At 44.9% G+C, this 27442-nt stretch overlaps 1 protein-coding gene and 1 pseudogene across 1 annotated transcript in view; one reads left to right on the top strand and one right to left on the bottom strand.

Moving 5' to 3' along the window:
- The first annotated feature begins 500 nt into the window (after positions 1 to 500).
- LOC105092105 (forkhead box protein H1-like) lies at positions 501 to 17575 on the top strand (annotated as a pseudogene).
- The window catches only part of LOC105092103 (uncharacterized), an 80276-nt gene continuing 69160 nt past the window's right edge, over positions 16327 to 27442 (bottom strand). Inside the window, exons 28-34 of the mRNA XM_064477060.1 lie at positions 25141 to 25383; positions 23583 to 23616; positions 23184 to 23325; positions 22293 to 22369; positions 22060 to 22195; positions 17811 to 17910; positions 16327 to 16725 (exon numbers count right to left, since the gene is read on the bottom strand). The gene's annotated coding sequence lies outside the window, so the exon portion shown is untranslated. The remainder of the gene's footprint in view (positions 16726 to 17810; positions 17911 to 22059; positions 22196 to 22292; positions 22370 to 23183; positions 23326 to 23582; positions 23617 to 25140; positions 25384 to 27442) is intronic.

The following is a 27442-nucleotide window of genomic DNA, read 5'->3' on the forward strand; positions in this document are numbered from 1 at the left end:
TTAAATTATAATTCTAGAAAACTAGCTGATATTTATTGAGGACTCGCCATGCAAGTGGCAGAGCCAGAATTCAAATTGAAAACTGCCTGGCTTCAATGATGATAAAACCACTGTCCTATCCTGCCTCTAAAATGAAGAAAATCATACTAAAGCCCTGCCTTTGAATAACATTAGTAGCCTAAGCAAATGTGGAGTCAAACGGTGGCTAAGATGGAGAAAATTACACGACAGAAAACAAAGTGGAAGGGTACTTAAAGGGTGAATGTCTGCGATGTGCCAAAGCTGTGGGCAAGGTCTGAGAAGAATCTGTTTCAAAATAAGATTAAGTGATATTTATATAAGAAAAATTATATTAATTAAATCTGGAGAAAACTGTGACTTTATATATCCTATTTAAAATATGGAAGGGCCTCGGGCCCGGCTCAGCCTGGCCACACTGCCCCACTGCCCTGCGCCCACCACCGGGCCAGGCCCCTGCCCACAGTGCCTGCTTCCCCTGCATGGGGCCCTGCAGCAACCCACGCCTGGGGCTCCCCGGGAGGGAGTCACCCTCCCAGCCCCCCAAGAGGAGGAAGAAGAGATCCCTGCGGCCTGACAAGTCCGCGTACACCTACTTGGCCATGATCGCCCTGGTGACCCAGGCCGCACCTTCCTGCAGGCCCAGGGAGGAATACGAGGGCTAGAAGGACTCCATTCGCCACGACCTCCCTTCCAACAGGCGCTTCCGTAAGGTGCCCGAGGATCCTGCCAAGCCCAGGCCAAGGGCAACTCCTGGGCGGTCGACGTGAGCCTGACCCCGGCCGAGGCGTCGCGGCTGCACGACCCGGCCCTGTGACGGCGCTGGCAGAGCAAAGGACCCAGGCCCCGACATGCTGTCCGGCTGGCCCTACCGGCCACCCAGTCCCCAGCCGCCGCCCAGCGAGAGCTTCAGCATGCAGTCTCTGTTAGGGGGCTCCGGGGAGGGGGCGCCACGGAGCAGTCCAAGTTGGTCAGGCTCAGTGCGCAGTGGGATGGGGGGAGGTACCCACTCCACTCCTGCCCTCTGAGAGGCCTCTGTGGCCCCTGTGGCCCCTCCCAGGGCCCATGAGAGTGGAGGGGGAGACTTCCCAGGGTGGAACCAGTAGGCCCTCGCCCCTCTCCTCTGATTCCAGAACCTGGCCCCTTCACTTACTGCAGGGCACCTCAGACCCGGGAGGGCTGTCTGGTGGAGGTCACAAGGCCCTCACTTTGGGGACAGCTGCCAGCCTCCTACTTGCCCATCTACACTCCCAAAGTGGTAATGCCCTTGGCCCCACTACCACCCACCTCCTGCCCCCCACCCTGTGCCCACCCTCAACCAGCCCAGCCAACTGGAAGTGCCCCCTGAAATCCACAGCCCCCCAGGGCTGCTCTGGGATCTAGATGCCCTCTTCCAGGGGTGCCACCCAGTAAAATCATCTGTGATGTGTGGGGTAGCCATCCCGAGACCTGGCTGCCCCCAGCCCAGGCTGGCCGCTCTCCTGGCGCAGACTGCGAGCCTCCCAGGGCAGGGGCTGCTTTCCTCTCCCACCCTCTCCTGCCACCATCTGGCTTGTTGAGGGGAAACCAAGGACAAGAGGACCAAGAGGTGTGTGTAGCTATAGCAGCATCAGTCAAGCCAAGAGCCCACATGGTTACTGGGCTGCCCCAGAGGAGCTGTGGCCCAGCTGGGTGTCACCCTGGCCCTGGTAGTCAGACTTGCCTCACCTACCCCGAGGCACGGCTGGGAGCAGGGCTCTGTTGGAGTAGCCCTTCCTGTCCCCTTCCTGGTCCCACCATCTCTGGCCCTCTGCCCATCCATCCATCCATCCGTCACCATCAGTCACCTCCCCTCCCTAGCTCCGGGCTTGGGGAGGGAAAGCCTAATGGCAGCTCTGGCCTGAAGTCCTGTCCTCCGTCAACTGCCTGGGAAGGAGGTAGCACCTTTTGGGGAGAGGGAACAGAGGCCCTACCTGGTTTTGGTGGTGGTAGTGGGGAAGATAACAGTAAAGGAATGGAAAACATTTAAAAAAATAAAAATAAATTAAATAAAATATGGTAAAATAATTTTATCTAGTTAAGTTCAGATGGAAGCCAAGTGCTTTTCAGTTAAAAAATAATAATAAATAGGGCAGCCTAGTAATGGGAGCTCAGATTCCAGAAGCATTTATCTGGGCTTGAACCTCTGTTTCTCCTCTTAATAGCCACATGACCTGGTAGATAAGGAAAAAACTTGTTCTCTACCCATTTAGGTTCTGTGTCTTAGGAACCCTGCAAATTAAACTGACAAAAGATAGGTTAGCAAGAGGGAAAGAAAAAACAGTGATTTACAAGTGCAGCATACATACGCATGGGAGACCTCAGTGACAAATAATCAACGAGGTGATTAGAATTTGGGGTTTATATACCATCTGAATAGGTAAAGAGGGGGAAAAGAAATACATTTACAGGAAATCAAATTACTTTTTGGAAAGATAAATGGGCTTTCAGGAAAACAAACCGGTGATAAGAAAATTTGTGACAATGTTTTTCACCTTGGTATAAGTGATCTGTCTCCTTCAGGGCCCATAAAGCTCCCCTACATAAGGGATTAGGGACACGTTTTATTTGCATTCTCCCTTCCGGGAATAGATCTACCCTGAAGAAGAATTTGCCGTAGCTTTATTTCCCAGAATTTGCTGCTTTTGGCTAAATAAAGGAAGCTCCAAGAAGGCTTTTTTTCCTGCATCTGTTGAATATCAAATATCTTCAGCTTAAAATAATCTTCATGCCAAAGTGGCATATCTGGGGGTGGCACATTCTTATCTTCCTCAACCTTAATCAGATTACTTAATCTCACCAAAATTCAGTTGCCTTATCTATAAAATGGACATAATAATGGTACCCAATTCAGAGTTGTGAGGATTAAATGAGATAATCTATGGAAAGCTCTTAGCTCAGCACCTGGTATGCAATAAGCGCTCAATAAGCATTGAGGATTCTTACTGCGCTTATAGCTAGAAACCTATTGATCTGAGTCAGTAATTCTCAACTTTGGCTACACAATAGATTCCCTGGTAGGATTTTATAAAGCACCATTAACCTAGCTCCACATCCAAAATTTCTCATTCAATAGGTCTGAGGTCGGACCCCAGATCCCCAGATAACTTTAACGTTCAGCCCAAATACTGAACACCAAAGGTTTAGGTCAGGAACCAAGTTAGGGGGACTGCAGGACAAATCTGGCCCCTTGCTTGGTTTTGAAAATAAACTTTTAGTGAAACACAGCCACACTTATATATGTATTATCTGCGGTTGCTTTCACTTTACAAGAGTAGTTGAATAGTTATGACGAAGACTCTGAAAGTCTAAAGTATTTAAGTATTTCCAGTTAGCTTGCTGACTCCTAGTTTAGGATGAAGTTCCTGGGCTGGCTACAGCACCACACGGGGGCAGTATGGCTTCATTACAGGATCAAGGTGTTGGGGATTAATAAACTTGAAAATTAACTCTGCAAAACTAAACACTCAGGAATGACAGAAATGACTATTTTTTTCTATCTATAAGCTCCTTTCTCTAGTTTCCAATCACAAGCCTATCCTGTCTTGAAAACATCCATGCCAGACACCTCTCTCCGTCTACCCTTTGTGACTAGCAAGTGTAGTTTTTACCTATGGTTTCTGTTTCTTCAGCACTCCTCATTTCTTGTGTCTCCCTAAACTCTGGCTTCAAAACGTACCTATTTATTGAAATGCTACTTTCTGGGGTTGCCAGTGACCTCCTCATTGCATTTTCTGAGTTCCCTTTCTTACTGAATTTCTATGGAGATCCTCCCTGAGACCATCTTCTCCATGATGCCTCACTTCCTAAGTGTTTTGCTGTCTCTCTGGCCACTCTGACAGTGAAGAAGCTCTTTGTTCTTTTCCTCTAAGCTGTGTTCTCATAATCTGCTCTGTTTAAGATGGGTGCCCATCCAAGCCAGTGCCTGATTTTGCTTCTGTAAATTGTTATTAGTCCTACAAAGTTTGAGAATCAGATTGCTGATTTTTAAGGGGCATGGCCATGGTTTAGTGTGAAATGCTAAGAAGGAACGATGTTAATTGAAGAGGTTTAATCAAGCATCATGTCCAAAGGGCAGTCTAGAACACGTTGGAAGGTGGGGTGGACACAACTCTCCTCAGCCTCATAAGCTTACACGTGCTTCGTGGCCCAGTCAACTCTGAGAGCCAGATTCAAGTCTCACCCTAAACATCTTTGTGCTCTGTCTTCTGTTAGGGAATTCCTGGTCCATGTCTGTCTTCTGGGTGACATAGGAGCCCTGTGAGGGGCAAAAAAATAAAAAGCTGCCGTGCTAGCTGTAAACACTCCACTTGCAGCTTACCATAATTAGCTCAGAGCTCCGGGAATTATGCTTAAAAATTCCTGAGGGCCCCTTGCCCTACCGCTGCTGCCTCCCCAGCGCCTCACTGCTGCTGCTCCACGGGAAGTATTTCCACTAGACTCCAACTTGACAGTTCTCCTTCCTACGTGCTGATATGGATGCAGCGCTGTTACTGACTTGCGAAAGTATCTTAACAGGTCATTTTTGTTTGTCTTGTACTTGTCAGAAGTGGAACCAAATAACCATACTGGTCTAGTATTTGCTGGCTTTACCCATAAAAAATGGCTAAAAGCATCATTCATAGATTGGGAACAGAGGAGGGTTGGCTGGTTATCTATTAAGCCAACTAATTGTTTCTTTCTTTGAATGATAGAGTAGAATGAACTGTCCTTATGGGCCCATTTTCAAGAAAGCTTGCACTAGAACCAAGCCAAAGCAGTTGAGAACCACAGGTTCAGATCAGCCCCTGGCATAGTTACATGGGAAGCAGAAACGATAAAACCCTGCAGAGCTCAGACTGGCAAGCCCTGCCTCTCAGTCATGCTAAGATAAACTGAGCTACATGATGTGGCTTTGGGGACCAAGTCTGGGCCTAACTTTCATATGGGAAGCCTAGGTAACTCCAGCCGTGCACGCAGGAGCACTTTGAATTGCTGGCCACATTTCCCCCTTGACCCTCGGTCTCTTCTATCTCAAAACCCACAACCACCTTATTGTCTAAAAGACCCAAAACTTAAGATCAACTTAACATTCTCTGCTAGTCAAAAACAACCTCCACTTCCTGCCTTGTTATCAGAATCCTAGGTAAGTAAATTTTATACCAGGAAATTTTTTTTTTTGACTTGAAGTAAAAGAAACTGACTCTGACGTCTTAAGTATTTTTGGATGCACCTGGTTCTGAGGGATTGCTCTCCTGTCAAGTGGGTAAATTCTGTACAGCATTGAAGAAAGCTTGTCTGGCAAGAAACAATGAAGCAAACTCTCCAAAAAACTCAGCACATGAGACAGGGACAGTATTTCCTAGATTGCTAAGGCTAGGTTTGCTATGTCCCTATCACAATTCCTCTTGAAATCCAGGCACACTCCTTTTCTAATTTTCATGAAACACCCCTGAGGTCTTAAGCTGCTTTGCGTTCCTTCTTTCTATTTGTAACTAAAGAATCCTAACTAATCTCTTTGCTCTCTAAGCCTGAAACCTACTTGCACCAGCTTGCAGTGTGGGTTCAGCAAGCCACTGACTCCCCCTGGGGCGGGGAGGGCAGCACACTTTCTGAACAAGAAAAATAGACCCAATTTTTAAGACTGCTTCAGCTCCAGCAGGCTCACTCAAGAGGATGGCGAACAACTTAAATGGATCACCAACAGTCTGGGCCATCTCCATAGTCCTGAGATTTAAATGAATGTCCATCTTTTGGCACCGGCCAGAAAGGACTGACGACCTTATATTCTTCCCAGGGCTAATGAAGGGGGTTCTCATGGCCTAGAAAGAATAGTTGTCACCTGTCTAGATGACATTTTGACTCATATCCCCGCTTGACCTCTCATGACTCTTTGCTCTGGGTCACAGCAACTCTGAGATAACCTTGAGCAATTTAAATGTGAGAGCCCGAAGGGAGAGTTCCCGAGTAACATCATATCCTCCTACGATGTCTGTATAAAGCTGGACAAGCTATCCGTGATTGTGGAGCAGCCAGCTTCTGCATAATCAAGGATGTCCAATAATTTCCAGAGAATACTGGATAAGAACAGCATTTTGGCACTGATTTTTTGCCTAATGAACCCAAAGGCCGATGGACAAGAAAGTGAAAGGGTTTATCTGGTCTTTGGCTGTAGCAGGGACTGTCTCACTCCTTTGCTCCAGTCTTGACCTAACTTACCATAGCTCAGCTTAACAAAACCCTATTAAAACAGCGTAGAACCGCAGAATGATCTCTGAGCCTGCTTCTGCAATACCCTTGTGCTCAAGGCCAGAAGCACAGGCCTTCTGGACCATGGGAGGTTATCAGAGGTAACCCCACCGAGAAATAATTGTCTATTGCTTTTTATTTTTATATATTTCAGTTAATATATTTTTAGTTTTAGATTTATAATTAGTTCTTATTCATAGCTACTTGATCTTAGTTAATATCTGCCTCTTTTGTTTCGTAACTTCTTATTACTGCTTTAGCACAGTATTCCTTTATTTACCTCTTTAGGGATCTTAAATATACTCATTTAAAGCCTTTTTTAAAATTTTCAATTATTTCCCTTTTCTCAGGAGTGAATTCTTCTATCTGTTGAGCTGGTTGGCTACTTTGATCACATTCTCTGCAGTTTGAGTTTGCAAGCTCATCCGAAGTAGTTTCCCTTTTTTCTTTCAAACATTAGTTTTTTATTAAATACCTGGAGACTACAGCCTAGCCAAGTTTATAATTAAATTACCCATTGCCCCAATGATAAGCCTTACTATAGAGTTAAGGTAACCATGGTGGTGTGGTATTAGCAAAGGTACAGGCACACAGATCAATGAGACAGAAGAGAAGGTCCAGAAATAGTCTCACACAAATGTGGCCAACTGATTTCTGACAAAGACACAAAAGCAATTTCAATGGGGGAAAAGATAGTCCTGTTAACAAAGGTATTAGAACAACTGAAAATCAGTGTGGAAAAAAAAAAGATCCTCAATCAAAACCTCACACCTTATATAAAAATTAACTCAAAAGTGCCACGTACAAATATAAAACGTGAAATGATAAAATATTTGGAAGAAAACATAGGAGAAAGCCTTTGTAACTTGGAGTTAGACAGAGCCCTCTTGAATAGTCCACCAGAAGCACAGCCCATAAAACAAAAACTGATAAATTGCTCTTCATTAAAATGAAAAATTTTGCTCTGCAAAGGACATTGTTAAAAGAATGAAAAGACAAGCTATGAACAGGGAGAAAATATTTGGAAATCGCATATCTGACAATGACTTGAAAAAAGTCCTTTGAAGAACTCTCAAGACAACCCAGCTTCTAAAATGGGCAAAGAAATTAGACACTTCAATAAAAAGAATATACAGATGGTGGATAAGCACATGGAAAGATGTCCAAAAGATACCATGAAAGAAAAATAAATTAAAGTCACAATGCGATACAATTATGCAGCTATTAGACTGGCTAAATTTTAAAATACTGACAATCCCAAGTGTTGGCAAGGATGCAGAGCAACTAGAACTCTCATACATTGCTAGACATGGTACAGTTTGGCATCAATTTAGCAATCTCTTATAAACTTAAACAGAACCTTACCATATTATCCAGAAATCAGACTCCTGGATATTTACTTAGAAGAAGTTAAGGCCCATGTTCACACAAAAGCCTGCACATGAATGTTTCTAGCAAGCCTATTCATAACTGCCAAAATCTGGAAAAAATCCAAATGACTTTTGGTAGGTGAGTGGATAAACAAACTGATAATCTAGAAAATAGAATATTATTCAGTGAAAAAAGGACTAACCTTGTTTTACATGCAGAAACTTAGGTGAATCTCAAAAGCATTATGCTGAATGAAAGAAGTCAGTCTCAAAATGTTAGATACTATATGATTCCATTTCTACGTAAAGCGCAAAAAAGCAAACCTTGTGATGGAGAACAGGTGAGAAGCTGCCAGAGGCTGGGAAGCGGGTGTGTGTGTGACGACAAAGGGATCAAACAAAGACGCTTTTGAAGGATGACGGGGCTATTCTATATGTTGCTTGTGGTGGCGGTTGCATGAGCCGGCGTGTGTGCTAACTTTCCTAGAACTGTACACCCAAATGCCTATTTTTACGTATGATCATTTAAAATTTAATATTAAAATGTGACTATATGGAAAAACCAGAAAGGAAGGACTAAAAATCCACAGGCTAACTGCTTATATCTGTTACGGTATCTATAATAAGGCACTGTAGCAGTGAGACTCCGGTAACACGTACAGCATTCTACAGGGGACCTGTTCAGGCTGGCAGCGTCACCGTGCCCCATGCTGTCTTTCACAGAGTCTTTACATCAACAAGCTAATAGTACTGACCACAGTAAAGTCAGAGATGATCACTTCCACGTCCCTGTCTCAGGTCACAGGGAGGGGGAAAGAGTGGAAGGGGTGGACAAGAAGCTTCTCTTAAATAAGTGACATTAATTCTGCTCTGCTTCTGTTAACAAGATTTTAGTCATGTAATTTCAAGACTTTACAACAGTATAGGTGCCTGGAGGGCAGGGGCCTTGCTCACGGCTCTGTCCTGAGCCCAGAACCACGCCTCTTAGGTGCATAGTAGGTGCTCAGTGAGTATTTGTTCCATGAGTGAGTAAGTAACCGCTGAACATTCTTGTACACGTATTTTGTAGGAAAGATACCTAGACGTGGACTTGCTGGCTAGGGGTAAAATTACTTTGTTGGTTGTCACCAAATTGCCCTCCAAAAGATCTGAACGCCAGTCTTAGAAAGGAATGCCCCCTGCCCTGCCCCCGCCGCTGCCCTGCTCACGCTGGGAATTAAGCATCTTTCTCTCCTTTGCCGGTGGGAGGTGGGAGGCGGGGGTTGTTGTCCGGCTTTATCCTTTAGAGAGGTTGCACAGACCTTCCTGCGTCCCTCACGCGCCCCGGGCCCGCTAGAGAGGACTCGTCCAAGGCCTCCAGTCAGGACAAGCTGTCGCACGAGGTGCCCCACTTCCACAGGGACAAGGAGCATGTCTTCATGGAGGGCTCTCCTTCCCCAACGCCGGCTTCTTGGGGCTCATCTCCTCCCACGCCACCCTGCTGGGCTTCTCCAACGCGGAGGGCTGGCCAGGACGGAGAGGGAGAAGAGAGGCCTCCATTCCTGGGGGAGATGGGCACCGCTGGCGTGGAAGGTCCCGGACTTCCCGACCACCTGGCTGGCGCCTCTCTAGAAACTTAGAGCAGGGCGGGCGTGTGCAGCTTAGCAGGAGAGCGCATGCTTAGCACGCAGGAGGTCCTGGGTTCAATCTCCAGGACCTCCATTAAAAAAATAATTTAAAAAGCCCAAAAAACTAAGGAGCAAACAGCTTGCTCAAGACCACGGTGGGCCTTGCCGCCCCCGGGCTCCGCACCCCGAGGCCAGTGTTCTTTCCCCTGGTCTCCCCCTGCAGGACTGCAGGACTTCCCCGAGTCTCCGTCTTCACCGACACTGTGGTGTTCCGAGTGGCACCCTGGATCACGACACCCAGCACCCTGCCACCCCTGGAGGTGTACATGTGCCAGTGAGTCTGGGGGGCACTGGGTGTCCTTCTGACCCTGGTGGCCACTCTGGTCCCCATGCCTGGCTCTGTCCTGAGCCACTCATCCCAGCCTTGTCTGCAGGGTGAAGAACAAGTTTTGTGGACGCAGTGGCAGAGCTGGCCAGGAGGGCCGGCTGCAAGCTGATCACCTGCCCGCAGGCTGACAGCCGCAATGACCACTGAATCCAGGTCCCGCGGCCACCAGGCAGCACCTCGTGGGACACTGTCCTGGGCAGAGAGGCTGGCCTATCCCAACGCGGGTGCTGCTGGGAATATCCAGGAGGACTGGGGCTGTGATCACCCTCCCCAGGGCCCTGCTCTTTCTAACTCTAGACTAGAGCCCTCCCCGTCTCTCCACAGCCATCTGGAGAGGCAGGCACACTGCCAGTGGATTCAGCATCCATTCACACATGGGGTCTGGGCTAGGCCCTGGGCGGGGCCTGAAGGGGATGGCAGAGGTGGGCGGGGATACATGCTTCCTGCCCTCAACAGCCTGGACTGGTGGTTCTCAACGGAAGGTGATTTTGTCCCCCAGGGGACATTTGGCCGTATCTGGAGACACGTCTGGTTGTTCCACTGGGTGGTGTTGCCACTGGCTTCTGGTGGGTGGAGGCAGGGATGCTGCTAAACACCCTGCAATGCACGGGTCAGCCCCCACAACACAGAGCCTTCTGGCCCCAGATGCCAATTGTGCTGAGGCTCAGGAGCCCATTCACATAGTGAATGATGGTAAGAGCCCCCGCTCCAACTACCTAAGAGGTAGCAGGGTTCCGGCAAAGTGCCAGCAGGGTTTGGAGGAGGGTGGCTTCACCTCTGTCTGGGGGAATCAGGGAAGACTGCCTGGAGGGTCATTTGAGCTGGACCGAATTTGGTGAATGGATAATGACTTGTGTCACTTATCGAGCACTTGCTACAGGCCATGTGTAGCATCGTTTCAACTTCCTGACAACCCCCCCCCACCTTAATACCCCTGTACAGAAGTTGTTCTCAGTGGGGCAAATGTCTGGGGCTACAGAGTTGATAAGGGCCGGGCTGGGACTCCATGCATGGTGGTCCTGGCAGAGGATCAGTGCATGCAAAAGCCTGGAGGTGGGAGGCAGGCAAAGGATGTGTTCTCTTTGGCTGGGGCCAGGTTTCTGTGAAGGGCGAGAGCTGAGGTGGGAGAACTCCAACGCCAAGCTAAGAAGCTGTTTCAGCTGCAGGTTCATCCGATGAGGTGGTTCAGGGCAGGACTCCGGAGCCAGACCAGCTGGGTGTAGAGCCTGACTATGCCACTGGTCAGCTGTGTGCCCTTGGACAAATAACTAGACCTCTCTGTTCCTCACTGTCTTCATCTGCAATACGGGTAGTCACGGTGCCTCCACAGGGGTGTGTCATGAGAACTAATGGAATTAATATTGGTAAAGGAGCAGGAACAGGTGCAAAATAGTGAGCTTCTTGTTGGCAACCAAGTTCATCAGCGCTGGGTCATCTTTGCCTCCAGAACCTGAGGGCTCAGGATTGACTTGGGTGTGTTTACATGTTTAAAAAGGAGGCAGATCTGTACCTCCTCAGGTCCTTCAGTCCTGTCCAGTTGTCAATCCCTCATGACCTCGTGGGGAGGCCAGATGTGCTGACTGGTGCACAGAAGCCTGTTTGTGCAACTCAGGGCACACTGAACTCTTGAACCACACTGTATTCACCCTGTCCTGGTCCTAGCACAGGGACAGCCCCAAGGCCAAGTTCTTACTCATTCCTGATCTGTCTTGCTGTGTGACCCTGGGCAAGTGGGCCCCCTCTCTGAGCCCCCAGCCCCTCCTCCAACCAGCAGGTATCATGGCCCCTGCTGTCCTCACCCTGCAAGGGCAGAGCAGGCCTGAGGCAGGGGACTCCCAAGAACAGTCTCCCTCAAATTGCTGAGTGCCAGGCAAGGGGGAAAGCAGTCGACTGTCCACATCTGAGTGTCCCTCGTGTTTGCAGGATGAGATGGATCTGGGTTACATTCAGGCACCACATAAGACTATCCCTGTGGTCTCTGACTCCCCCAGGAATGGGAAACTGCAGGGTTTCCCTTGCAAAAGAATCCTGGTGAGTGGTCCTGGCCACAGCCTAGCCCTGAGGGCTGAGGGACATTACCATGATGGCCAGTCTGGGAACTGTTTTCTTTAGGGACAGGAGTAGAGTTGTCAGGTAAAATACAGGAGATGGCCAGTTCAATTTGAATTTCAGCTAAGCAATGAGTAACTTTTTAGGAAAAGTATGTCCCATACATTGAATGGGATGTACTTATGCTAAAAATATACTTGTTGTTTATCTGAAATTCAAATTGAACTGGGCATCTCCTGTATCTTTGTTTACTAAATCTGGCAGCCTTAGCTGGGAAGGCGGGACAGTATAGCTGTTTACAACCGAGGCTTTGGAGTCGGAACAGTGTGGCTCTGTCACTCACATGCTGTGTGATCTTGCACGAGTAACTTCCCCTCTCTGAGCCTCAGTTTCCTTTCTCATCAGTCATAATGACACGTTAGCCTGGCCTCCCGGGTGTTTGTGAGGCTTCTCCATGCCCACACAGAAGAAGCATATAGCATAGTTCGCTGTTGTTATTATCGGTAATAAAAAAAAGAGGGTGACTTAACTGACTCCCCCCCACCTTGAGGAAAGAGGGAGATGCCCTTGCTGCTGCAGAGAGCGGACAGCCTCTCGAAGCCCTCAGTGGGTCACGGAGTGGGAGGCGGTCTCCCCCGGCTCTGGCTTTCAATATTGTGTAAATTCCTGCTAAGACATGGCCTTGGGGAGTTGTCTCCTTTTCCAGAGTTGAAAAACTGAGGCTGTAAGGGCCATCAGCAGCCTGTTGGTCCTCGAGAACCGGCCACTGCGAGTGGCCAGATACCTGTACTTGGGCTGGACTTGGCAGGAAGGCCGTGCAGAGGGTAAGGGGGGGGCGTGGCCCTGGGCTCCGTGTCTAATGGGCATGTAGGAGCAGCCAGGGCCCCCTCGGCTGTTTCCCGGTGACAATGGGGAACCACATGCGGGCTGTGTATTTCCCAACTTTGGCAAGCGTGCATCTCTGAGCATGCGTGAAATATCAGCTAGGTCAGAGCCCCATCTCTGACTCAGTGTTTCCGTCTGAAGAATGGGTGGCCACTCCCACCCCATCTTTAAGAAGATCAGAGCCCAGCAAGTTTGTTCAAGCTCTCCCTGGTGAGCCCTCCCCACCCCTCAGCCTGACTCGGTTTCCCCTACCTGGGTCCAGATTTCGGCTACATTACTCTGGAGCCACGGGACAACTCTGTGAGTTAGTTGCCTGGACTCTCTTTGGGAACCTGGAGGTCAGTCCCCCGGAGGTGGCCAACGGGAAGGAGTACCCCCTGGGGAGGACCCTCATGGGGGCAACATGCCTGGGTGAGAGAGGAGCAAGGAGAGGTGTTCCTGGGGTGGAGGTTGATGGTGGCCGGGGGAGGGGCCACTCTACTGCTGGAAGAGAACCAGAAAGGGGTGGCGAAGCTGTAGTCCTGGATGTGGTGGTGACGGGAGCAGTGGGCTGTTCTCCAGACACTGTCCACACTTACCTTCGGGAGTCTGAGAAGACCAGAGCGAGCACAGACCTGAGACATCACTCATTCCAATCCTTTCATTTTACAGGTGGGCCCAGAGACAGTAAGTGACCTGATAAAGGTCATAAAGGATGCAAAGTTATGACTAGCTGTAGGTCTTTCGATTCAGAAAATAAATAGATGTTACTATTGATAAATAGTTACAGAAGAAAAAGCTTTTAAGTCTCAGCAGTCCTGGGAGAAACTGCATTCAAATCAATGCTTGTTCACACTATGATGTGAATGACTAACATCAGCTCTTTTCCTGAGAGCAGAAGGGAGGCGGAAGACATGAAAAGTGAAATGGCAGGAACACAAAGAGAGTAAGTCACAGACGATGTCTCGTTCAACATGAGGCACAGGGGTACTGACGGGGAAGGAAAGGAGTTATACGTTAATGATTATTTGCCATGGAACAGACCGGAACATAGAGTCAATCAAATTCAGCAAAGCAATTAAAACACACTTGTGATCAAATAACAGGTGAATCAGGAAGTTTTGGAGGGGGCTAACTGGCCACAAACACGTGATCTCACAGACAGGGGACATAAGGGTCATGCCTTCAGATACCTTTTCAGAGGGTGAAAGAATGGGGTTTAAATCCATGAACATAAAATGCCAGGGCTGTGAGACAAGGTCGCCCTCTCTCCCCACTGAGGTGCAGGAAGGTGAAGCTGCAGCCAGAGATGTGAGCTAAACTCAAGGAAGAACTGCCCAGCCATTGACCGAATACGGAGTGAAAAGCGTCTTGGAGAGTGTGAGGATGGGGTCTGAGGGTAGTTCTGAGGACTTGCCTGGATGGCGAGACCTGGGGGCATCACTGGCCTGGTGTGACTGACCTGTCTGTCCTGTGTCTGCCTTGTTGAGAACTCACCTCGAATGTAATTTAAAAGCAATATATATATAATGATCTTTTCTGATTACAAAAGCGATGCATGTTTTTTGGCAGATACTGCAGAAATCTTAGGCTCTTGTCATTCCACTTCTGCACAGATTTTTTTAGTTAAGCAACTTTTTTTTTAACCCGAGGCCCCAGGTCAAGGGGTCGCAGGGCCATCCAGGTGGTTGGGGACTTCCCAAAGAAGGTGCAGCCCCCTGTGGAGCTCTTTGTGGACTGGTTGACTGTGGGCCACGTGGATGAGTTTCTGAGCTTTGTCCCTGCCCCAGATGGGAAGGTAAGGACTTGGGGGACGTCTCTGGGTGGGGGGATGAGCTCCAGGGAGCCATGCTAAGACTGCTCTCCCCACACAGGGCTTCTGGATGCTCCTGGCCAGCCCTAGCACCTGTTTCAAGCTCGTCCAGGAAAAGCAGAAATGGGGCCATGGCAGGGCCCTCCTGTTCCAAGGGGTTGCTGGTGGGTACCAGTACTGTGTCCCTCATCCCATCTTTCCCTCCTCCCTCACCTAGATCATTGCACATCATGGCTTGAGAAAGGAAAGGCATATTTTAAGGCAGGGCTGTCCCCCAGATTTGAGATCCTTTGCTCAACCAGACACAACCATCCAGAGCTGGGGCAGAGCTGTGGGAAGAGCCTTGGTAGCTGATGGGCTTGGGGTGGGCGTGGACAGAGTGGAAACATGGCCAGCTTCACGGGCATGTGACCAGCGCAGTCAGACAGAGCCCATTGCTCAGAAGGGCCCAGCACTTGGGGTTTAATACTTTGCCCTCGCTGTCTCTGAAATCTTAATAATTTGTGTTGTGTGAATGCAATCCGTTTGATCGATGGTGCATCTATTAGGGGCTTGGAGCCTGGGCTCATGAACAGTCCTACCCTGGACCAAACCTACCACCCAGAGAAAAGCTTCTGCAGAACTTAGAAGCTCCCAAATATAACTTCCCACAACCCCTTGCTCTCCATCCACTACCATCATCCCAGAGCCCATTGCTCCCACAGGGACCATGAATAGATTCCTTGGAGCCCAGACCAAACCTGAAAGATCCTCAAATCCAAATTTCATGTACCAGGCGGGGGAAAAGCCATCTTCACCCCAGGGAAACAGTGCCCAACACTGCTGCGGGATCTCGCGCACTTTTAATCCAAAAGAAACTGAGGAGGAAAAGGGAGAGGAGGGCAGTCCTGGGATCGCGGGGCAGGGGAAGAGGACCGGGGCCTGGGCTCCAGCCCCGCTCGGAGGCCAGTCCCAGCCGCAGACTCTGCCCCAGATGTGGGTCCCCAGACCCTCTCTGCGGGACCCAGCTGGCCCTGGGAGAGAGATGGAAGCAGCGGGCTGAAGGGAGAAGGGAGAGATCTGGAGGGAGAAGCGGGGAGGGGAGTGGCAGAGACGGAGGAAAAACCGCTTTATTCCAGGGGCACGTGGAAGGAGGCGCCAGCCCTGCCTCCACGCCCCTCTAACCCCTCAAGGCACGCAGCTCGGATTTCACCTAGGGGAGCCCTCCCACCAAGGCCCCTGCAGAACCCCTGCCCGCAGCACGCCCTTTGCCCCTGTACCGAGCTGGGCGTTGTGTGGCTCCGGGGACCAAGCGCTTGCAGGCCTTGTCGCCAATGCCCAGAATTACCTTAGGGAGAGCATGTTCCCCTTTCAGACTAGGAAACTGAGGCAGGCAGGGTCTCGGCCTCACTTGCAGGGCCCTGGGAGTGGGGGAGGGGATGTGCAGGAGGTAGATGGTCAGAGCCCCAGCTGGGAGCAGACTGCCTGAGTGTTGGTGCCTAGTCTCGACCCCTCCTGGATAAGCTGCTCCCCACCCTGGGGGGCCCACCAAGGACTCACAGCAGGCCCCTGGGGGTGGGACAGCTGTGCTTGGTTCCAGGACCCAGCTTGCTAGGTAGGTAGGGGTTTTACCGAGTCCAAACTCCTTACTGCACAGCAGGCCAATAAATCGGAAGACTAGGTGTTAAGGCAAGGAATAGCAACTTTATTTGGAAAGCCCGCAGACCAAAAAGGTGGCAGTCTAATGTCCTGAAAAACCATGTCCCTCAAGTCAGAATTCAGGCCACTTTTACACTGAAAAGGGGACGGAGTATGCTTGTTTGCTGCAAACTTCTTGGTGTAGGAATTCCTTCTTGGAATCTTTTGTTCTTGCAGCTGTGCATGTGGGTCAGATCATGGTGCTCCTGCAAAACCTCCAACAGAGGTTATTCTCTATTTTGCAACTTGTTATCTTTATGTGAGCCCAGAGCTAACAAGACGAAGCCTAGAAAACAGAGCACAGTGGTTTTATTAAAGGTAAATGAACAGCCCTAATACAGAGTCAAATTTGTTCTTTTCTATTACATTTCTCTTATTATTTATATTTTTAATAAAATAATAATATGCTAGTCCTCATCCCTGCCCAAAGCTGGTGGAAAACCAATTGGGTTTTCATTGAATTATTTTCCAAGGAGTAGAAGTGAGTTATAAACAGAACACATCTTCAGGGCAAAGCAGGCGGAGTGGTTTTCCAGCAGGCCAGACAGCTAGGAAGGGTTTTCAACAGAGGCGCCCAGAGGCTGAGAGAGGCCCCAGGACCCCACAAAAAGCCGCCCAAAGTGGCTTCTCCACGCGCTGCGCTACATCCTAGAGGAGAAGCTCCATAGGATCCAGGTTCAAGTTCAGCAGCAGCTGGAAAAAAAAAAAAGAGAGAGGGAGAATGAGATTCTTTACCTAAAATACTTTGTAGCTAAATATGTGTTTTTTAAAAAACTGAGACCTTTCTAAGCGTTAAGAATAAAAAGTATCTATATACGACTACAACATAAAATACTAGACTTTGCCCACGGCTGCACGTTGAATTAACTGCGCATGTGGCCGAGCTCCTGGTTTTCTCATTCTTTATTCATTGACTCAGCAACCATGTGCTAAGGTACTGTGACAAGCGCTGGAATCGCAAGATGAAGATAACGTGGTCCACCCTGAAGACTCATATACCATCAACTGGAAAAATAGGCAACTTCCATACAGAGTCATAAACACCATGACAGGTACAAAAGAGGGCACAGCTGGGACACTCAGAAGGGACGTCCAGCTTTGTGTCAATACTGCCCCCTTTTAGCGGCGGTGATGTGTAAGCAGACACCTGAAGGAGGAGGAGAAAGCGTGGGAGGGAGAGGCAAGAAGCAAGCACAAAGAGCGGAGGCGGGGAAGCGCACGTGTGGAGCTGGCAGCAGTGCACTGGGCCAGACGCGGGAGCAGAGGGGCAGAGCAGGGGAGTAAAGACACGGCTGAATACTACGGCAAGAACCAAACTGATGTGAGTGTTTTTTATTCCAAGCTAAGGAATTTGTAATTTTTCCCGAGAGCAAAAGATTAACCGGTTACACAGTCAATGAGAGGAAATTTAATTGTCACCCAGTAGGTGGCAGCTACATGGACTGTGATTGCTTGAGTCTGCGTTTTTGGCCGCAGTCACTACCAGAAACACGAGAAGCTGATGACCTCCAGGTTCTCTGAGAAGTGTCAGTGTGCAGGGTGACAGTCCCACAGGGCTAGCAGGAGGAGAGGGAGGGTACAGCCAGGAATAAACAGAGGACATAGACTCTTTGTGACTTTTTTTAACACTATGGATCACAATGAATAAATGAGGAATAAGTGTATTTTTCATTATGACTGGTTATGCTTTCACATTTTTCATTAGCTATGGACAAAAAAAATTTAATGTAGCATATCTGTTATTCAAACAATGGAAAGAGATGTCATTTACTACTTACACTGTATTTCAGAAATCAATGTCTCAATTTAATTCATAAATTTTTGCAACGTACCATCTTCTGGTTCTCTAGTTATATTTTTTACCAACTCCTGCTGCATCTGAAATAAGTCAAATATTATTTATAATGTGTTAATGAAATAAGACACATTATCATGGGAATGACAGCTAGCTTATAAAATGTGGCCTTAAACAATACTTTTAGAGACTAGACCCAACGTGGGGATTACTTACATAGAAAAAAGTCACGTGAATAAAATAAAATAAATTCCTACGTATTTTGATTTTAGGTAACAGGGAACACATATATGTAATGCTACTGAGATTCATCTGATGAAAAGTACAATAAATATTGGCCTATTGAATACACATAATTTCAGAAGCTGATATTTGATCTTATTGGTACAAAAAAGTTTAAACAATTCAAGTTATATTTTACACTGAATGCATTACTTTGCAATTCTTAGAAAAACTGCCCTTTACAGACGTTTAATCGGAGTTTTTACTTTAATGAATTTCTCCTTAAAATAAGCTTTCTATTCTTTCTATTCTTGTACTTTTATAAAACCAAAATGTTAACGTCTGTTCTATGCTAATAATTTTTTAAGCACAGAATCTTCAATACATAAAATGAAGAAAATGGTTCTGTTGTAATGTCATGTGAAAACTCTACTGGCAAAACATTAATCAAATGTACTTTGTTCTCTGTAGATGACTGAAACATTTATTTCAGAAAATCTCCTTAAAGAAAGGAAAAGGAGAGGCTAGTGCCAGTTTTCAAATTTGGTTTTGGATTCACGACTTTCTAGAGTTAGAAACAAGGAAAATAATATATCATTGTTTAACTGTAACTCTGTTTTCATTCTAGAAAGTAGGGCCATCTTTTGTAAACATTTGACTAATTACACTTACCTACTTAATTAAGAAATGTGTGGGAACATTTCAAACTTTATTACAAGTGTCCCCATCTAAAGTGTTCTTTTAAAAAATCTTTCTTATAAAAGGTACCCTCTCACTAAACAGGGTCTGAAATAGTACACTGAACATAACAAACACTGTGGTGATAACAACAGTGTGAGAGCCAAGACCTCTCTAAATTTTAGGTGCAAAGACAAATGTTTTGGCTAACATTTCGCAATATTTTCAGAGACTGTTTTCCCTAACACTTTGCTGACAACAGCATTACAGAGAGGCCTTGTACAATGAATAACGTGACAACAGTACTAGACAGGTCTTGTGAAATTAATAACTCCTAACAGATGAAGGGAGAAGGCTTTATTGAAATAATTTTATATTACCATTAATAAACACTATGCAAAATGCAGATCGCATTTTTACATGCGTTGAATGTAAGATCGCCACATTCCCCCCAGAAAGCTCTTTCCCTAAACATGCACTCGTGCCCTTTATGGCTATTTCTGTCTAGGTGGGGGCTGTGCCGGGTGGTGGAAGGAGCTCAAGTCCTACATTCTCTATAGGAGAACTCACGGGCAATTTCATTTAAACTTTTCTATGTGACGGAAACATAGAAAGGTGATGAAATTACACACAGGAAGACAATGTACTAGCAAGTTTTAATTCTAAAGATTTTTAACTAAGAGGCTTCTCTCCTAACTGGCAGGTTTGCAGACTGTGTCCCATAGAAGCAGGAGGCCCCACTGGGGACACTGCAGGACCGAGGGACAGAAGCCTCACAGTCAGAGTCTCCGTCGTCCCTTTACCTCAACAGCTCTACTTGTCTCTTTTATATAATAGTTTCATTAAATTTTTTAAAAAAGGTTCTTTTCTTTGAGAAAAAAATTTAAGGTATGAAAGTCACTGACTTGGTCAAAGTCTCTAATTTTACAGGCGAGGTCACACAGCCTGTCGGGACCACAGCCCGCCTGCGGTCACGAAGCACAGGGGTCCGGGCTGGCCACTTCCTCGTGTTAAGGAAAAACATAAATATTTATAATTCAGAGAAAATGAATATGTAAAACTCTGTCTTGTAGCTCAATCATGTTTGAGGCATGAGACACAGAATAGTACTTTTTGAACCAAATTACACAATTACACAAATTTTAAAGGCATGGACAAGAATAAAGGACGCAAAGTCAGCATCAGGACTCCTGTTAGCAGCAGTCAATACACTCAATTGATAAAGTACAAATTTTTTAACCCACAGGACAGGGAACTTGAATGAGAAAATGTTTAGTTAAATCAAGAAAGCTGAAATTGAGGAGATTCTTCCTTAAAAGAATATTCGTTTCCTTCAAATGAAACTCGGTTTACAAAAATCAGTCAACAAATGAATTTAAGTTATTTTATCGGTTATTTACGGCAAAACTTAAAACAAAACAGGTTTCTTTTTACCCTCTAGCATACCTCTATCCAATGTCTCACCATTAGTTGGTAAGTACAAAAATCAAGAGCTTAATCTCAATTCTAACTCAAATTCAGTCAGAATTTACAGGAGAACTTCATTTCCTTGGCCTCACGCTTCCACGTGAGGACTTACACTCCCTCTGCCCTCCCCCTGAGGGCAGGAGGTTTACCTACTGGGTGAATCTGGGAGAGGGAACTAAGAAGTGCTTGCCTGGTTCTGAACCTCCTCCTTGAAAAGCTGGATCTGCCCACAGCCCAGTGAAGCTGGGTCTGCCCCCAGGTCTGCAGTTGGCAGGGGCCCCGGGTTGTGGTCAGGCACCTGCTCCCTCCCCTCAGCCTGCCTGGGGAAGCACCTGCCTCACTGGGATGAAGGATTCGGACCCCGCCGTGGCTGCCCATCTAAAGCACGTTCTCCCATTCGTTCTTCCATTTGTTAGGATGTGTTAGGAATAAAGCCACTTAGCTGATCTCCACCTGCCTGAATCCTATGTCCTGAACTCTGGAAGGGAAAAGAAGTGTCATTTGCCACCTTCCCCACCACAGCTCCAACAAGGAAGACGTTCAGACCACAGCTGGAGAAACGTGTCTTTCTTCCCTGACTTTGCAATTAGTGCACGTTGTTCAAAACAACCCCCACTTTAAAGCAGGGAAAAGTTGAAAGGAACATTTTAGAAAGAGAAATATAGTGAAGCCAGTGATAATACAAAACACAACAAATACAAATATATGTTCATTCATTCAACCATAATGTATTTGAGGTCACAGTGGGGGAGGGTGTAGCTCAGGGGCAGAGCACGCACGCTGAGCGTGCATGAGGTCCTGGGTTCAACTCCCAGTACGTCTGTTAAAAAAAAAAAAAAAAAAAAGAGATCACAGGCTGGAAAATAACATTGCTCTGAGATCAATCGGATAAAAATGTACTTGCTGCACACATTCATTTTCACAGTTAGCATATTTTCAGATTATTGATACTTTTAAGTTAAAATTTGGTATCATTCTTATTTTAAATGTTCTCAAAATAAATACAAGTATGAAAATATAATAAAATCAAGTCATTTAAACCACTTCAATTCATTATCCAATTGTAAATAGGTTAATATATGAAGGAAATTACATTTGCCAGTTTGTAGATATTAAATACATGTGCTTTGCTGCAGAGAAAAGAAATGAGTAAGAATTTGTCAATCAAGGAGCTGAAAAATTAAGTACAGAGAAAAAAGTGAATGAAGGAAAAAGGTCTGGAAGAAGCTGAGCAACTACCTTTCCCTTTCAGCAGGAAAACGCCTCTTCGTTTGTCCACGCGGGCAACAGGGAGTGAGGGCAGGAGGGGCTCCGCAGAGCACAGGACTGACACCATAAACAAGGTTCCCGACCTGCCTCTGCCTTATGAGGAATGAGCTCAACTGTTGTGACAGTTTGATTAGAGTTACCATCCAGGTGGACAGGCACTGCCCTGGGGGCCTGCTTTTAAAAGAAACATGACAATAACGCTGTTGAGACACAACGCTGTGTCATGTAAAAAGTTACTCTTAGGAGTATTAACTGCTTTAGCTTTGGTGCACGAGTACAATCCCATTTAGAAAGAGAGTTGCTAAACTGAATGGACATTTGAGAAGTTCAAAAATTACTTAAATAAGTAATAAGACATAAGCTCAATTTACCTTCCATTCCTCCATTCAGAAAACAGACACAGAGCATCTATTAGATGCCAAGAATTGCAAGACATTAATACATTAAACTATAAATGTCATAGTTCTATTTTGGATGAGATAACATTTTTAATTTGTTTTAAATCCCCCAAATATATATTAAATCCAAGGAATATTATAAATAGTATTGATGAAACAGTGTTAGAGATGTGGAATTTTCACCAAAGACTAATTTACCTGAGTCAGGGGACAGCTCACGCTCCCCAGCTTACACCTCCCGGCTCAGCTGCTCTTCTTTTCTTCTTAACTGCCCCCTGGTTCTCTCATGTGACTTAGCATTTCTCCTCTTCTCCTCCTCTTATTTTAGGTGAACCTGCAGTGAAACATGCTTATGTTAAAATGTGTTTTGCTAGAAAGTGAAAAGTCCAGGCAGGACAGCCAGCAGTTTCACAGGAAACCTGAGAACCTACCAAAGGGCCACCAGGACTAGTAAACGAGTTCAGTAAGGCTGCAGGGCACAGGGTCAGCACACAAGACGCCTGGATTTCTACAATCAGAACGAACAGTCAGAAATTAAAATGTAAAATATATTATTTTAAAAATATAAATAAAATATATTACAACTGCATTGAAAAATAAGAAATATGGGTAAATTCATAAAAGATGGAAAGATCCATACACTAAAAACTGTAAAATGTTACTGAGAAAATCAAGGACTGCCTATATAAATGGAGAAATAAATTTTGTTCAGGCGTTGAAAATTCAATATTGTTAAGAAGTCAATTCTCCCCAAATTAATCTACAGATTCAACATAATCCACATCTAATTTCCAGAAGACTAGCAGACTTTTTTTTTTTAAAAGAAACTGACAAGCTGATTCTAAAATTCATGTGGAAAGAAGGGCAATGAAATGAAACAAGATGAAGCCAGAGGACTGTGGCCTTTAACCATGCAGCAATGAGAAACACAAGCTGGATTTTAAGCAAGGGGGTAACATGATGAGATCTGAATTTTTAAAAATATGTGATAATCATGGTTGCAGGGCAGACCCAGGTTCCAGGAGGTGGAACGGATGAGAAGCAAGTTCTGAGGTTATTTCAGTATTCTAGGAGGGAAATTATGATAACTTGCCCTTGCGTGAGGGCACAGGAGAGAAGCAGAGTCAACAGAAAGCACCGTGAGCGGCAGTGATCACAGCCCTCTGGCTGGGAGTGCACAACACACCTGGTTCTGTTTCAGTACAAAGCGTGTTTCTGAGATGAAGCGCACCGTCACATCCGTGCTCTGTGGGGCAGCGCTAGGTGTGCAAGTGTTACCATGGGACACATAAAAAAGCTTCATACTCGTACAGTGGTCCTACCTTTACGCTCCACGCCAAGTTGTTCAATTAGCAACAGGGAACTTTTAAAACTAGAGTAAAGCAAGTCGCAATCCTCAGAAGCCGTTTCAGACGACTAAGTTAAGTCATCGAGGTCATCCACAGAATTAATTTGCTCTTTGACCTGCAAATAAATAATACTGTTTCATAGTGTCTCCAACATATTTATAAAATATACTCACTGTACAGAGGTGGTAAGTATGCACCTGTTTATGAAAGCAAAACCACAGACACTTCTTCAAAAAACTGTACTTTATCAAAAGGATAACTTTATCAATAGCATTTCTAAATTATTTTTTCAAAGTAAATTTTTCCACTCTACCTTTTATAAAGTATTTTTAACTACAGTATATTATTTTTATGATTAATTTTTTACTATACCTTGTCCTTTTCATTAGGTGTTTTCTTTGCAGACCTACAAAAAAAATCAAGCAATTGTTTTCAGCCAAATATTAAACACTTAAAATACAAGGAATAGCTAAACCTATTATTTTTTACATAGTATCTTTGCATTGGTAATTTTCTATGAAAAGGATTAAATAATAAATAGAAAAAGTAACATTAAAGGACAAAGAAAGTATACCAATAATAATATTAACAAAGTATTAAATTTAGATCAAGCTGACAGTCAAAGGAAAAGGAAAAACATAACATGACTTGGATTATTTGATAGGAAGAAATATACCAGGGTTTTCTTGTCATTTTCAATATAAACTAGCTTTTATGGCACTAAAGCCTATTTGGAAAGTATTACTTAAATCCTTATATGAAAGAAACCCTTTTCTAATAATCATGACGGTAGCTTTCTGAGGACGGAGTATGCAACTGCTATGCATTATTCTAAGCACTTTCCATGTCTTAAAGGCATTTTAATGCTCACAACAATCCCGGGAGGCAGGTAATACATTAGGTACTTTACACAGGAAGAAAATGAGGCACAGAAAGTCTGAGTAACTTGCTGAAGTCCATCGGTCTGCCCGGAATTCTAACCTAGGAAATCTGACTTCAATACTTGCATTTCACAATATGCTGAGAAAGCAGTTATTTCTTTTAAAGTGTTTTTAAGTAACATCATAGCAAAGGAATCTGTATTATTTCATGTCTAGCTATAATTCTAACAACTTCTGGATCTTACTCGTATTTTTTTAAAATAAAAAGACTTTAAATCTAGGCAATACTGGAAATCTACTTTCAATACGGATTTGCTTTTGCTAAAGAAATTCATCAGCAGGTAGTCATTATCCACTCAGCTGTTAGTTCACGCACTCCGACGGGTCTTCATGGAGCAAACAATACATGTTAATGACACTTTTGGTACAGGAATGATGGCTTTTGTAATTGAGAATTTAGTAATCCAAAAGTAATCATCTGTGATAGATTGTTAAAGTTTAATATTCCATTGTATATAAATAAATCTTCCCCTCTTCCCTAGAATCTAAACAAATATGAAGTTAATAGAATCTGGTATTTTAGGACACCTCACAAAACCACAGCTACTCATGACAATACTGTCAGAGACACTATACTGTCTAGAATCACTAAGGAATGATTATATCCAACTCAGTAAGTGTATGTATAGTTATTATGAGCATATTAATTTTTAAAAATCTATGTATGATAGTATAACTTTTAAGTAATCATCTGCATATTCAATTGTGTAAGAATATTATACTTCAGAACCAATGAACAGGCCTTTACCATAAAACTGAATGTGAACAGAAGTATTACAGACAATTAGTTCACTGTATTTTAAAGATAAAATAATACAATCAATACACATTCTAATACCGGAAATGCAAACAAGATTAAATTGAAAAACACATCTTCTACGGAATCATTTCCAAGGGCTTACAGACATGCTCTAAAAACTACCATCTTAACATAAAAAAAAAAAAAAAGGAAGGAAGCTCCCTTGAGCCCCACACTCCTCTTCAGTTACCGTCCAGTCCTCTCCTGCCTTCCCAGTGAACGTTCTCTACGCAGCTCTTTCCACCGACTCACTGCAGCCCAGCTCCCACGGGGACTCTGTGCTGAAACCACTGCCAGTCACAGGCACTTGTCCTCATCTTAACCTTTTGGCAGCGCTGGTCTGAGATAGTTGAGAATTCTCTTGCCTTGGCCTGTGCACTGTATTATGCTGTTCTATTTCCAGAGAAGGTAATCACTGTTAGCTTTTCTTCACCTAGAAATAAAGAATTTGTGGGTTTGACCTGCCATCATCTTGACCTGCCCCACTCAAACTGCTGGCATCATTCACGTGCAGCAGACCGCCTGGCAGTGGGGCGCCCTTCTCCAACACTGCTGAAATCACAGGTTCTTTGATGTCCATTTCTCATTTTCACGTTTCTTTACTTCCTTCATATGCGAGCCAGGACCGCTACTTTAAAACAGTCCATTAAAAAGCCAATGTTTTAAAATAATTCTAGTGTTAAATAAAAAACCAATTTTTGTAAAATTTGAACTCTTACCCATCTTAAGTCATTTATTAATTCACAAAACAGTTATGAAGTACAAACCATATGCAAGGAAGTAAAATTCTTGCTTCAAAGACAATTATGATACAACGTGACATGTAAGAGCTGACACATGGGAAGTAATAAGTGAGCATAGGAAGGCTTTACAGAAGAGGGGACATGAACAGGAGGTCATGAGGAAGAAGAAATGGAGGGAAATTATTCTACTTAGAGATGAGAATGTGAGCACACAGATTAGGCACATGGCATCCAAGTGTGTCCTGGGTACTTGGAAGGAAAAGTACAAAATACATGGAAGCAAGTGTAGAGAGACGAGTCTGGGAAGAAATTCGGAATGATACCAAATTCTACTCTAAAAAAAAGCTGGAGCTCACTGCCTAAAAGCAGTGACTCTTACATATTAATTATATTTGTACTATAATGTTTTGTTTTAAAATATAGTAATGGTTAATTTAAATAATTTTTAAAAATAACATTAAGTACATGTAACATGAAAAAATAAATCAAGGAAATACCTTGAGGGGGAAAATTTACTTTTAAACCATCCACATGTTGGGATGACATCAGCATATGGCTGAAAAAGAGGGACCTCATGTCCCCCTGACAACAGTGTGGCATCTATTCAGACAAGGTGTCTTTGCAAGAGACCTGGACAGAGTCCTGCCCACCCGTGCCGGGAAACAGACACACAGAACACATCCCAGCTGTGGACCCTGAGTGGCTCATGAACTGGCTCCAGCCACTCTTAACCACATCCATGGCATCCTCGGAAATAGATAATCACCCACAGATGAGAGCGCCTTTGTGGAAATCCACGCTTCCAGCAGAGAAGTTCCAGGACACCACTGGAGCGAAAGAATACAAGTGTGGGCACCTTGGAGAGGGCAGTTATCAAAGACTGCAAAAGGTGACTGCTACTTCCAGTGCTAAGACAGCAATACGAAACTTCAAAGAACATGAAAAATCACGAAAACATGACCCACTAAAGGATCACAATAATCTTCCAATAACCAATCCAAAGACCCAGAGATCTGCAAACTGATGAAGAATTCAGAGCAGTAGTTTTAAGGTAACTCGATGAGCTACAAGAAAACACGGAAAGACATGCAATGGAGTCAGGAAAATAATATATAAGCAAAATGAGAAGTTTAACAAAGAGAAAGAAATAATAAAAAAAAAGCACAAACGAAAATCCGGGAGATAAGGAATATAATGAATGATAGGAAAAACGCAAGAAAGAGCACTGACAGCAGAATGGATCAAGCAGAAGAAAGAATCTGTGAATTAAGAGATAGGAACTTTGAAATTACCCAATCAGAAGGGAACAAAGAAAAAAGAATGAAAAGGTGTGAAGAATGACTACGTGAATTACCTGATACCATCAAAAGAAATAATTCGTGAATTACTGCAGTTCCAGAAAGAGGAGATAGGGAGGTGGTGGCAGAAAGCTTATTTAAGGAAAAAATGGCTGAGAACTTCCTAAACTTGGGGTGAGATTTGGATATCCAAGATCCTAAAGCTCATAAGTCACCAACTCAAGTTTAAAAAAATCCTCACCAGGAGACATTACAATAAAACCATCCAAAATCAAAGATAAAGCCTCTTAAAAGCAGCAAGAGAAAAGAGGTTTGGAAATTATAAGGGAACCCCCATAAGTCTATCAGTGGGTTTCAAGAGAGTAGATGGACAAATTCTAAGTGCATAAAAAACAAAAAATAAAAAACCTGCCAACCAAGAACACTCTATCCAGAAAAGTTATCTTCCATG

The sequence above is a fragment of the Camelus dromedarius genome, chromosome 21, assembly GCF_036321535.1.
Source record: "Camelus dromedarius isolate mCamDro1 chromosome 21, mCamDro1.pat, whole genome shotgun sequence".
In the NCBI taxonomy this organism is placed as follows: Eukaryota; Metazoa; Chordata; class Mammalia; order Artiodactyla; family Camelidae; genus Camelus; species Camelus dromedarius.